Genomic DNA, 13497 nt, shown 5'->3' on the forward strand with positions numbered 1-13497 from the left:
GTGAGATATTAGGTCCCCTACTATGATAGTGTTTTGGTCTGTTTCTCTCTTTAGTTCTGTTAGTAATTGTTTTACATACTTTGGGGTTCCCTGATTCGGAGCAAAAATATTAAAAAGTGTTATATCTTCTTGGTGCATGATTCCCTTTATCATTATGAAATGTCCCTCAGTATCATTCTTTACCTTTTTTATTTTGAAGTCTATTTCGTTTGATATTAGTATCACTACTCCTGCTTTTCTCTTGAATGCCATTCATTTGAAATATAATTTTCCACCCTTTCACTTTGAGTCTATATTTGTCTTTGGAGCTGAGATGTGTCTTCCAGAGGCAGGATATGGTAGAGTTTTGTTTTTTGATCCATTCTGCAACTCTGTGCCATTTCATTGGTGAGATCAGTCCATTTACATTTAGGGTGATTATTGAAATATGAGGTTTTATAGCCATTTTATCTTTCGCTTTGTGGTAGCTCGGTGTTTCCATTGCTTCCTTGTCCTCGTGTTTCTATTTTCTTTATTTTGATTGGCCTTTGTGGATTTTGCCTCTGGTTCTTCTTGTTTCATGTTATATACTTCAGTTCTGAATCTTTGGCATGTGGTTACCATTATGAATATGTAAAAGATAGTTATATATATACAGTTGTCCATTTTCTTCTACATGTGCCTTATCTCCATTCCCCTTTGTGAATCTGGATCTTTGAATTCTCCCCTTTTCAGTCATTGTTATCTCAATCTGTTCCTATGTATGCTGAACATTCATTACTCTCTTGTTATAAGAATTCTCTTCTTATTATGTAAGCTTATAATGTCCTGTTCTTTGTAAGAGTTGCACTCCTCTGCTTCTATTTGCCTGACAGTTACTTTACTCCTAATTATGTTTTTTTTTTTTTGGTCATTTTATTTTAGGTGAACTGACTCTGAAATATAATTTTCCACCCTTTCACTTTGAGTCTATATTTGTCTTTGGAGCTGAGATGTGTCTTCCAGAGGCAGGATATGGTAGAGTTTTGTTTTTTGATCCATTCTGCAACTCTGTGCCATTTCATTGGTGAGATCAGTCCATTTACATTTAGGGTGATTATTGAAATATGAGGTTTTATAGCCATTTTATCTTTCGCTTTGTGGTAGCTCGGTGTTTCCATTGCTTCCTTGTCCTCGTGTTTCTATTTTCTTTATTTTGATTGGCCTTTGTGGATTTTGCCTCTGGTTCTTCTTGTTTCATGTTATATACTTCAGTTCTGAATCTTTGGCATGTGGTTACCATTATGAATATGTAAAAGATAGTTATTTATATACAGTCATCACTTTTCTCTGTATGCCGTATCTCCATTCCCCTTTGTGAATTTTGATCTTTGAATCCTTCCCTTTTCAGTTATTGTTGTCTCAATTTGTCCCTACGTATGCTGAACATTCATTACCATCTTGCTATAGCAATTCTTTTCTTATTTTTTAAGCTTATAATCCCCTGTTCTTAGCAAGGGTTGCACTCCTCTGCTTCTATTTGCCTGATAGTCACGTTACTCCTAATTACGTTGGTTTTTTTTTTTTTTCATTTTGTTTTAGGTGAGCTGACCCTTTTCAGTATTTCCTGTAGTGCAGGCCTCAAAGTGAAGAATTCCCTCAATTTTTTTTTTTTTATGTCTGGAATCTTAATTTTTGTATGTCTGGGAAATTCTTTATTGCTCCTCCATATCTAAAGGAGAGCTTAGCTGGATACATTATTCCAGGTTGGTAGTTCCTTTCATTTAACAGTTTGACTATTTGGTTCCACTCTTTTCTGGCTTGTAAAGTTTGTGTTGAGAAGTCTGACGATAATCTAATGGGTTTTCCTTTATAAGTTATCATCTTTTTCCTGGCTGCCTGAGAATTCTATCTTTGTCATTAATTTTTTATAATTTTAATACAAAGTGTCTTGGTGAAGGCCTTTTTGGTTGAGACAATTGAGTGTTCTGTTGACTTCTTGAATTCCAAGCTCCAGCTCATTCTTTAGATTTGGGGAAATTCTCATCAACTATTTGTCTGAAAATGCTTTCTAGTCCCTGGTCCTTTTCCTCACCTTCGATAATGCCCATAATTCTTATGTTTCCTCTCCTGATGGTTTCAGCTAGTTCTTGTATTTCTCTTTCATTATTTTTCATTCTACGGTTTCTCTCTTCTTCCTTCTGATTTATTTCTAGATTTCTGTCTTCGATATCACTGATCTTTTCCTCCAGCAGGTAGACTCTATTTCTCAAGCTTGCTATTTCATTTTTCATCTTTTTCAGTGTTTTCTTCATCTCCAGAAGTTCTATTTGGTTTCTTTTAAGGGTTTCAATCTCCTTGCTGAAAAACTCATTTTGGCGATCTAGCTGTTGTGAGTTTTTTGTTTGTTTTTTGTTTTTGTTTGTTTGTTTGTTTTTTCTTCCATTTCTGTGGTTGCTCTTCTGTGCAGCTCCCTTGGAATTCTCTGTCATTTAAGTCGCATATTTCTATGTCTTTATGCTTATTTTTCTGGAGATTTTTCTCTTTCTTTCTGAGATACCTTGTCACCTTGGTTGTTCATGGTGTTTAATGGACTATTTCTCTGCCTGGACATTAATGGAAATGTGTTCCGGTTTTTTTTTTCCAGACAGATTTTTTATATGATGGTCTCTCTTTAGCCTGTTGCAAAGGAGGTGCTTTTCTTTTGGTTTCCAGTAGGTGGCGTCTATGCCTCTTGGATCCCTGCTTTATATAAAGTCTTAATAACGCCTTTTTTTCCCTTATATTCAATCAAGCTTGCTAACCCTCAGCCTCAGTCCCTATCAGTGTTAGTGACAATTTCCGTAGCCTTTGCTTAGATTCCCTGAGGTCCGCGGTGTTCTGTCTTGGATGGTATGGGGGGAGGAGACCTCTGGGTTGGGGGTGGGGGCTGCCACTCAGCCTCGGTTTTGCAATCGTGGCTGGTAAAAATCAACTGTTGTTTCTCGGCTGTTCCCGCTTCTCTTTTGCCCTGTTGAGTGAGCACTGCTGCTGGCCTTGTGGAGCTCATGGCACTCCCAGGCAGGGCTCTTCAGGGAAGTCACCAAACCTTCTTCCCTCCCTCTCCTCCTACAGGGAGCCCCGGGGACTGCGAGAGGTAGCTTCTTTATTTCTCCCAGTCCACCGCCCGACACCTGGGTTTCTGACCTGTGGTAGCTCTTATGCACAGATCCCACCCTCAGACGTGCTGGTGTGCAGTTTGGGTGTTTTTTGTTGAGCTTTAGATGTTCAGCTTATTGTCATTTCACAGGGAGAGATCTGGGGAGTCTGTCACTCTGCCATGTTTCTCCAAACTCCCAGAGTATAACTTTCTATAACTTGGGTGTTATTCCTGAGTAGTGCGTGGATGCAATGCCTTCATAGCCAAATCATCAAACTAGAATTTACATTTTAAATGGGCAAATTGTATGGTATGCGACTTATCTTAAGTTATTAAAGAAAGAAGATATTGAATAAATAAAACAACAAACAGAAAACTAGAAAGAAATAACTCTTAGAAATGTAAGTATTGTTGCCAAAACTTATTTATACATAAATACATAATATAGATTATTATATATAATTAAATTATTATGTTTTACATATAATTATAACATAAATTCTATAAATACTAATATTACATATAGTTAATATATATAAATATTATATAGTTAGTATTATATAAATCTAATGTATATTTATATGTATAGACACATGTATTTTTATATCTATAAGAAAACTTCCCACGATATGGTGCAATAAGTGAAAAAGGCAGGAAATATAAAAGATGAAAAATCAAGCCATGACATTGAACTGTCTGTCTTATAGGAGCTTCAAAAATGCATGACAGAGTAAAAGGGACAGAAATAGTAAAATAATAATACTACTAATAATAGAAGACAATTTCCCAGAACTGAAGCACTTGGAAGGCCCTTCAGTTCAAAATGGCCTTTCAAGTGCCCAGCATAATGTATCAAGTAGACCCATGTGACATCAGGACAAATTTTCAGTATATCAAGAATAGTGGAAATATCCTAAAAGCTTCCAAAACAGGTGGGTGCAGGGGAGATACATTTTGGCATCACATGCCTTATTACTAACTCTGGGTACTAGAAGAAAATGGACTACTACCTCTAAATTTCTGAGAAACAGTACCTTTCACCTAGACATCTAGAACAACCCATTGTTTTAAGACAGAATAATGATGTTTGCAGATATGGAAGAACTCTGCATTTTACCTTGTGCACAATATTTCTCAGGAAGTTATTTGAGTCTTCTCTCCACCCAAATGAGGAGCTAATCCTTGAAGAAGGGCTCCAGGAAGACATGGTGAGTCCAACGTAAGAGGCTAACGAATGGAAGTCCCTGTGTGACAGCCAAACAGCAGTCTTAGAGAGCATTTGGTTCAAAGGAAGGAAGAAAATGTTCAAGAAAAAAATTATGTGCAGGGCAGCACCCCCCACCTGCTCAGGGGAGCAGCCTCTCATCTCTCTGTGAGTAGGTTCATCAGGGCTGAGCCCATCCTCAGTTGACTTCTGGTATTTGTGAAGATTTCTCTGTGGGAGGTTGCTTTCCTAATACTGAGCCCCAGAGGGCAGAGGGTGGGGAAGTAACCCACAGAGACACAGCTACCCAGCTGGATGAACTTGAGCAAGTCCAGGAAAGAAGCTGAAGAATAAAGTTAGTGGGCACATCAGTTAGCTGTTGTTATATAACAAACTATCTCAAATTGTGATAGCTTCAAACAACAACCAACTAGTATTGCTTATGAATCTGTGAGTCGGCAGGATGGTTCTGGGCTCAGCAGGACATGCTTATGTATCAGCTATGAGTCAGCTGTATGTCAGCCAGGTGGCTTTGCTGATCTAGGATTGGCCTTCTAGCAAGTCTGCAGACTCAGCTGAGACAACTGGCTGGTCCAGAGATCTAAGAGAGAAAGGAAGCATGCAATGCCTCTTGAGGCCTAGGCCCAGAACCAGAATACTTTCCTTCTACCACATCTGTTGGCTAAAGGAAGTCAAAGGGTCAGCTCAGATTCGAGGGGTGGGAAATACTTTGCACATCCCGACAGGAGGAGCCATACAGTCACATCACTAAGAATGTGGCTACAGGGAGGGGTGAAAAATCAGGGCTACTTTGCAATCATTCTACCAAGGGGCAAGAAAAAAGGATTTTTTTTAAAGCTAGAGTTATATTGTTATTTTGTGATTAATGAACTGTCAAATTGATTATGATGCTATCCCACACTATATACCACCATTCTCCAGTACAAAAGTTTTTAAACCAGGCAGAGAAAGCAAAGATACAGGAATATCATCCTTAACAGCATCCTCTAGCCACGCCCCCACCATGACCTTTGTACATGTTTTCCTCCAGCTTAAAGTGTCAGGATAGTGTACAGGCTGGTGGGCAATCTGACCCCTTGACCTTTTTTAATAGCAACCAACTTACAGAAGTAATGGAATTCAACTTGTATTTTCCTTGATTTTATTAGTCTGAATGCATTTTAGTTTACTTTAATATTTTAATTTTCTTTAACTCTATATGACAGACTATAATGACCTAAGAGAATACTGAAACAGAGTCAGCCAAATATATTACTGACCCCAAAATAATGTTTTAATTGGTCCTAAAGAAATGTACCACTCCAACAATTTGAGAGTTAGGCAAAGAGAATTTCTCTGGGGAGGAAAGTAAAAGGCTGTAGAACAACCAAATATACTCAACATCGTTAAAACAGCTTTTTGTTTTTCACCCCTGAGTGATAACTTCTTAAAGCATCTTTGATAAATATCTCTCAGCAAAAAGTGCCAGTTAGTCAGCTTTGTTGAAAACATAGTAGAAAAGCTGATTCTGGTTATCTCTTTAAGGACATTTAATTGTACCGACAACATAATGTAATATATCTCAACTTCAGATTGATTGTAAATTACTCTAATCTTTGTGAAGACTGAAGGAGTACTGTAGTGTAACCCAAAAGTGCATTTGCCTAAGACCTTTCAACTTTTTCCATAGGTAGTTTAACAGGCATTACAGTTTGTAATTGAAGTGTTGCTTTCACTGAAAGTGTCTTTTTCGGGTATTTTTAATCATTGTATAAAAATAGAACTATCTTTTGGGTTTATCAGATTTCTCATGCACAAGCAATACAAAAATTTTAAATTTTTTTGTGAGCTACTTGTTTCTGAAGTGTTTTGGTAGTTTTATTAAGAGATAGTTACATATTGTGCTCTTCAGAGCCTCAGAGAAAGGGAACTTGGGAGAGGGGGCAGGGCTCTATTCTGGACTGGGCCAGCTTGAATAACACTGGCAACCGAGATTCTGTTAGAATTTCTGTGCATATAGTGTAGTAAAGAAAAAAGGATTTTTAAAAGATAGTAAAATGGTACTTTTTTCCTAAATGGGCTTTCTTTTGCTTTCTCCTGTGCCCTGGGCATGAATGGATCATTTTCCATATCAGAAGTCCAGGCATTCTGCGTATTCAGACTTTGCTGTGTTTATTTCCCTCCATGCCAGATGTAGAGGAGCCTTTGGACAGATCCACTATGGCTCCCCTGAACTAAGGGAGCCACCAGAGAGGCATTCTGATCACCCCTGGAAAGAGTATTCAAGGGAAGACTCGATCTCCCCCTCCAACGCAGGGGGGCAGCAGAGGGTCAGACTGAGGCTCTCAGAAGAAAGAGCTAGCTAGCGCCGCCTTCCCTCCTGGAGTTGATCTTTCCAGAAACCAGCCACAGGGGTTCTGAGGGTAATGGAGTGCCTGCTCAGGTGGAAACTTAAAATTATGCAGCTGCTCACCTGTCTATGAATGGAGACCGTAAATTATCTGGGAACAGTTTTGCCTTATTATCTTTTAAGTTTCCTTAGTTTATATAAATGTAAGGCACTCAGCACTGCTTTTTATTTTTTCCTTGAGAAAGGGTATCAACGGATTCTTATCTTCTTTGGCTTGGGAATGCTTATTTTTCCAAAGAGTCCTTAGTATACGAAGCTAGGGTGGAAATGGTGGCAGATTCACACAGGGGCCACCAGCCTGCTAGGAAAAGGGGGTCAGGGACTCTGAGCTCTCCTTTTATTGGAACTAGACCCTCTCTTAGAGACTGGTGTGTCCTCCCTGAGGTTCTCTGTCAGAAAAGGGTGGCCACAGCCCCAGAGGTTAATTCTGTCCCAGTCTGACTTGTGGATAGCTTGCCCAGGTCATGCCAGCCATAGGTTCCTACCTAGGGTGTGGCCCTTCCTACAACTATCCATTCAAAGAGCTGTCAACCTCAGAGCCTAGGCGGGAGACGCTCTCTGCACCGCCCTTGATGTTCTTGAACAATTTGGGTGGCAAAGTTCCAAGCCTGAGATGCAGAATCTCTGGCAATTAGAGCAAGTGGAGGATTGAAGCAGAACACTGGACAAGAGTTGTGCTACCTGGGTGGATTGGCTGAGCTCTTTGAGTTCAGATTCTAGCACTCAGTATGGTTGGCCTCACGTGCAGGCCATCCGTCCCCGTCTCCCCAGTTCCCTGGGATACCCTAGAGCTAAGGCGGTGGGGTTCTTCCTCTGCCTCAAACCCCCAGTAGCCTCTTTGCCTGCCTCACAGCAGGGCTTAGGGCCTGTCATCTCTAGACGACTCTGGAGTGAAATCAGTGCGTTTCAAGCACGCTCCGGAACCTATCCCCACTTCTCGAGGAGTAGTGGGGCAGGCTGCTCTCTGCTGGTTGAGTCAGGCAACCTCTGGGGCCCGGAGGCACTTCTGAGGCCGGCCGCGAGGGGGCAGTGTACTCCCGCGCAGGTGCGTCCCGGCCGCCCGACGCCCCGTACACATGGGCGACCTCCACAGAGGGTCTCCCAGCTTAGTGACTCCACCCTCTCCTGGACTTGATTTCCAGTTAAACCATATAGGGTGCCCGACCGAGAATCACTGAGGAAAGGATATGAGCACATGGCGTGAACTGTAAAGGCTAGGGCAGAAAAGCCTGGTGTGGATGAAAAGGCAGCGGAGAAGCCCCCTCTACTCTTAAGGAATGTCCTGTGCCAACTACTGAGAACTCCATCCTGGGCAGGAAGGCACTTTGACAGTTGTGAAGAGCAGAAAGTTCTGAAGGCATTGTTGTAAGGAGGGGAAGAATAAAAAGCGGTGCTATCCACTTTGCAGATATTGGCTCACTGAAACCCCACAACAGGCCTCTGATTCTCTTTGAGCTACTGTGATTATCCCCATTTTACAGACAAGGAAACTGAGGCCCAGAGAAGCTGTGACTTACGGAAGCCTACATCTTAGTAAGTGGCTAAGGGGGATGCAGAACCGAAGTGAGGGGTTGGGATAGGGAAGGGAGAAAGACAATGGAAGTAGGCGGGCTAAAGTGAGAGGGGGCGGGGAGGCAAGAAGAAGGATGTCTGCGGGAGATAGTATGGGACCCCTTCCCCAGCCCAGAGGCCTGAGCAGGGAGGCACCGTGACCTCTGGGAGCCAGGCTTAGGACCCGTTGCCCTTCCCCTTTGCAGACAGCTTGAGAGCACACTCTCCCACCAGACCAGACTGTTGTAAGTTCTCAGAGCCCTTACACTCACCAGAGTTTCTAATGCTATACTTGTGTGATTTTCTGATTAATGTCTGGCACCTCCCCCTGCAAACTGGAAGCTCTGCAAGGACAGGTAGCTTGCTGGATATTCACCACTGTGTCATCAGTACTGAGCACATGCTGATGCATGGCTGACACTCATAAGTGGTAGAGATGAAATGAATATCAATCATAGTGATGGTGAGAGTTGAAGGACTGCAGGGGTGTGGTTTGCATAATCATCTCTTTGGTCTCAACCCCTCCTTCTATCTTAGGTGCTGACTCCTTGAATGTATGTGTGTCCTTTCAGCACATAAGAGCTGGAGTGATTCCCATTAGTTGTAGAAAGTGTTCAGAGGAAAAGAGGGAACAAGGTTGCCAATTCCTTTGAGGCCACATCATTTCTACTTCGTCCTTAGCTGCTTTTCAGCTGTGAAATATCTGAAGTGCAGCCACCCCATTTCACTGGAATGCCTGTCTCAGACCCATGACCAGGAGGTGACAGAGCTGGCTGTGTGTCTGAGAGAGAAGGAATCACCAAGGACTTCATCTCAGAGTCTCTACCCTTTCCCTTCGCCTCCAGGGACTGGGTAATGGCCTCATAAAACTGGAGCCAGCACGTTGGCCTCTCCAATTAACTTGCAGGAATCATTTTGCCTACAAGAAGGTATTTATTCCTTAACCATAGAGATGTCATCTTCTGGTAAAGATGCAGAGTAATAGTTATTGAAGATGCAATTGGTTTCTGCCAAGTTCCAGTATCTACTTTGGGAGAATAGTAATTGTTGATTATTAGAACCCACATGGTCTACGGCCATGCCACCCTGAACAAGCCTGATCCTGTCTGATCTCGGAAGCTAAGCAGGGTCGGGCCTGGTTAGTATTTGGATGGGAGACCACCTAGGAAGACCAGGTGCTGTAGGCATAAAAAATAAAAAATAAGGGATTGTAAGCTGACAAGGTCTTCGCAATTTGTGAGGTCAACCTAGGGTTGCCTCGCCTAAATAAATAAATAAATAAATATCCCTCATGGGTTTTATGTTTATATTTATGTATCTTGCAGCATTATTTCTGCTTCTTGTCCTTAAACTGTAATGAGCAAGAATTTTCTGAAAGGAAATATGAGAGTGCTCCTCCCTGCCTTTGCCTTTCTTTCTTTTTTAATGGCTACATGAATTAGTGTCTAAATAAAATCAACCAACAGGAATGCATATGTACTACTGCTTTATGAATCTGACAGGTGGTAATAATGGGCAGCAAACCTGTAGAATAGAAAGTCTATAAAATGCCTCAAAGCAACTCTCTTTTGTCAAGCTGTGATGAAGGATATCTATAGACTCAGGAAAGAAAACTCAACCAGCAAGGGAGTGTGGGTGAATTTCTTAGGTCTGGCAGACAAGATTTTTTTCTTAACACACATGAGACTGAAATTCTAAGTTGCAAAGATATCAAGGCTGGGCTTGGAGGAAGTTCTTAAGTTTTCTCTATCTACAAAGTCTGTAAATTTGGGATTTCCTGTATTTATCCCAGTCACAGAGAAACAAAAGACCTAAAGCCTGATTCTTATAAAAAGCAGAAAATGGAAGATCTGGGAGTTCAACAAGGAAGATTCCAGGACTCGTCTTGTAGGAATAGGGTTGAGGCTGGAAGTTTTACCCATCCCACCAAGAACCTTTGGGCCAAGACAACCCAACCACTCTCATTCCCCCATTCTCATTCTGAACTTTTGGAAAGTTCACCCAACCATTCTCATTCTGAACTTTTGGAAAGTTCAGCCAAAAACACTCAACAGCATTCATAGGAACCACCTGAGGAAGACTTTCTTACTTTCCTGCCACATTCACCCATGTCCATGCTAATTCTTCATCCAGGTTCCATTTTATCTTTTTGACCACTTCTGCATATTGGATTGGTCAACCGATCTTATTTTCTTGGCTCAACCCTTAGCACTTTGGAGGGATTTTCACATTTCCTGGCCTTTTCCTCCTGCCCTTTCTTTCCTCCCCCCAAGCTCCGCAGGGAGGACGCCTCAACTTAGTTTTGATTCCCAAGGATCCAGCAACTAATTCCCTAATAGGGCCCACCAATTTGACTGGTAAAGGAGTACCCATTTTGGAGCAATGGGAAGGGGTGCTTGGGAAGGGGAAGACAAAGGAGTGTGGAAGGGGAGAGATATGTAGGTCATAAAGGCTGCCACGATTCTCCTCAGACACAGCTAAAGTGAACTCCTTCGATCAGTCTCCATTTTAGCACCTGTGCTGCTAACTGCTCAGATCCGTTTGCAAATCTATGAGATGATTGAGAATCTGAACATGAGTAATGAGAGTCTTTCCGCCATATTCTCTAAATAGTAACACTGTGAAAGAGAGTGACCAAATTCCATCAACTACACACAAACACACACACACACACACACACACACATATATACATGCACACACACACACACACACACACACACGTGTGTGTGTGTGTATCCTAGGAATCAGATTTAATAGAGAAAGCAGGGAAGAAATTTTGAATAAGTATAATTAATGGCTTCAGAAAGATGCACAAGGATATTGCCTTCATAGGAAAATAAGAGCATGAAAAACTCGGTTGCTAAATTAGGAAAAACAAAAGCTCAATACGTAGGCTGAAAAATAGAATGAATACAGCTGAAGATCAAATTGGTAATCTAGAAAACCTAACTGAGGAATTATAAAAGTACAAAGAAATAGAAAGCATGAAATAAAAGTTAAGGGACGAGGAAGACAGAGAAATTGCAAGAGCCATCAAATAGGAGTTCTAGAAGAGAGCATAGGAAGGGTAGAAGGGAGGAAATTTTCCAAGAAAAAAATAGAGGAAATTCTCTCCAAACTGAAGAAATGCACGAATGCTGAAACTGAAAAGTCCCCTCAAGAGATCAACATGATAATAAAGCAATATCTTTAAAGTTTTAAGTGAAAATTGTTTGGAACCTATAGCTAAATATTAGGTTAGGCTATAGCAAGCCTAACTATTACAAAGCTATCATTCATTGTGAAGGCAAAGTAAAGACATTTTTAGGCATATAAGAAGCCAAACATTTAATAGCCACAAACATTTTTTAAAACAAACAAACAAACAAAAACCAAATACTAGATGATGATCTCTAGCAAGAGGAAAAGTGAAGACATGCAAAAATAAATACAGAACAGAAAACATTGGTGAGCAAATAAAATAAAAACTATTTTTAAGAGTAAATAAATGTTGACTGCTTAAAGTAAGAAATTTTGAATGATAATGCAGATACACTGCTTGGATAACTGACAGTATCTTCAAATGCTAGATATATGCATGCCCTATCACCCAGCAATTCTATTCCTGGGTATGTATCCAAAAGGAATGTCTTGATAACCTGTACCAAAAAGATACGTGCCAGAATGTTTATAGCAGAATTATTTGCAACACCCACAAACTGAGACCAACACAAATGTTTACCAACAGTAGAATAGATAACTTGTGATATAGTCATAGAATGGAATACTATACACCACAAGAAAAGCACCACTGCTATATGCTTCTGTGGTAATGAGTTTCAGAGGCATAATGCCAAGCAAAACAAGGGAAATAAATTGTATGCCAATCTTCCTCAAAAACATAAATGCAACACTCCTAAATAAAATACCATATAGAGCAGAAACCATACAAAAGATGGGGTGTTGCCCAACAAAGTCACTCTCTGTCTAAAAATTATTCTATATTTGTTTCAGTCTCAGTGTATTTTTTCCCTCTCTACGTGCTTCTCCCTGTCTCTCCCTGTCTTTCTCTGTCTCTTTCTGTCTCTGTCTCCCCGGCCCCACCTCACTTTGTCTCTCTCTCTGTCTCTTCCTCTCCTCTTCTCCCACTCCCTCCCCTTCTCTCCCTCTCTCTCTCACCCTTTTTTTGTGATTATGTATGCATCTATCTATTTATTTAGCTTTTCTGGATACATCTCTTCTGAATATGTTTCTTTGTGAGTCTTTTGGCCTTTCTTCTAGAATTTGTCTTTTTTTCTTTAGTTTTACATTTGTGTTTCTTTATGTCCAGATGTTTCTGTGTCTTTTTTCCACTTCTGTTTTTATCTTTTTCCTTTCTTATTTCTCTCTCTTAATTGGTAAAAATATCTAAAACAAGCAAGTGTTACGATTTTATTCATTGAATGTGCTCCTTGATCTTAATTTTAAGTTAAGATGAACAGATCATTATTATGGTATTATTTTTTAAAATTAAATTGAGTTTTTATTTTTAAAAAACTACCAAATTAAATTCAGCAGTATATTAAACGACAACTCAATATGTGTTTAACTTTAGAAAAAAATCTACCAGTTTAAATCACTGTTTTATTATAGTGCAAGAAAAAAACACATAATTATTTTCAAAAATAAAAACACTTTTGAAAATACTTTCATGATAAAAAAACAAAACTTCTAGCAAATTAGTTTCTTAATATGATAAAAGACATTGGAACTCTACAGTAGTCATCATGCTTGATAATGAAATAGAAAGAAACAATATTACTATTATTGCTCTATTCAAACTTTTTATTGGATATTCTAGCTAAGACTATAAGAAGGGGAAATGGTATTAATATTGGAAAAAAGTGATAAATAGATTATTTGCAGACCATTTGATCATCTTCCTAGAAAATTCTGATGAGAGCCAATTGACAAGACAATAAGAGTTTAGCACTGTAGCCAGATATAAGATCAGCATAGAAAAATCAATAGCTTAATTACATACTAGCAAAAACCAATTAGAAAATGAAATGAAAAATGAACTCATTCTTAAAAGCAACAAGTTTCATAACATATCTAGAAAGAAATCTAATAAACATGTCTAAGAACTATGTAAAAGAAAAGCTACCAACATTTACTGAATGGCCTTCAATAAAAGTTAGATGTATCAGTTCTCCTATAAACTAATCTATAAATTCAGTAGAATCCCAATTGAAATCTCAATAAGATTGTTGTT

The 13497-nt window shown here is 39.8% G+C and overlaps 1 non-coding gene across 1 annotated transcript; it reads left to right on the forward strand.

Annotated features, from left to right (window-relative positions):
• The first annotated feature begins 9330 nt into the window (after positions 1-9330).
• On the forward strand, positions 9331-9449 carry LOC112479392. Its single transcript, XR_003046176.1, has one exon. It is a non-coding gene; the product is annotated as a 5S ribosomal RNA (ribosomal RNA).
• Positions 9450-13497: the final 4048 nt, after the last annotated feature.

This window comes from Pteropus alecto, unplaced genomic scaffold (assembly GCF_000325575.1).
Source record: "Pteropus alecto unplaced genomic scaffold, ASM32557v1 scaffold124, whole genome shotgun sequence".
Lineage (NCBI taxonomy): Eukaryota > Metazoa > Chordata > Mammalia > Chiroptera > Pteropodidae > Pteropus > Pteropus alecto.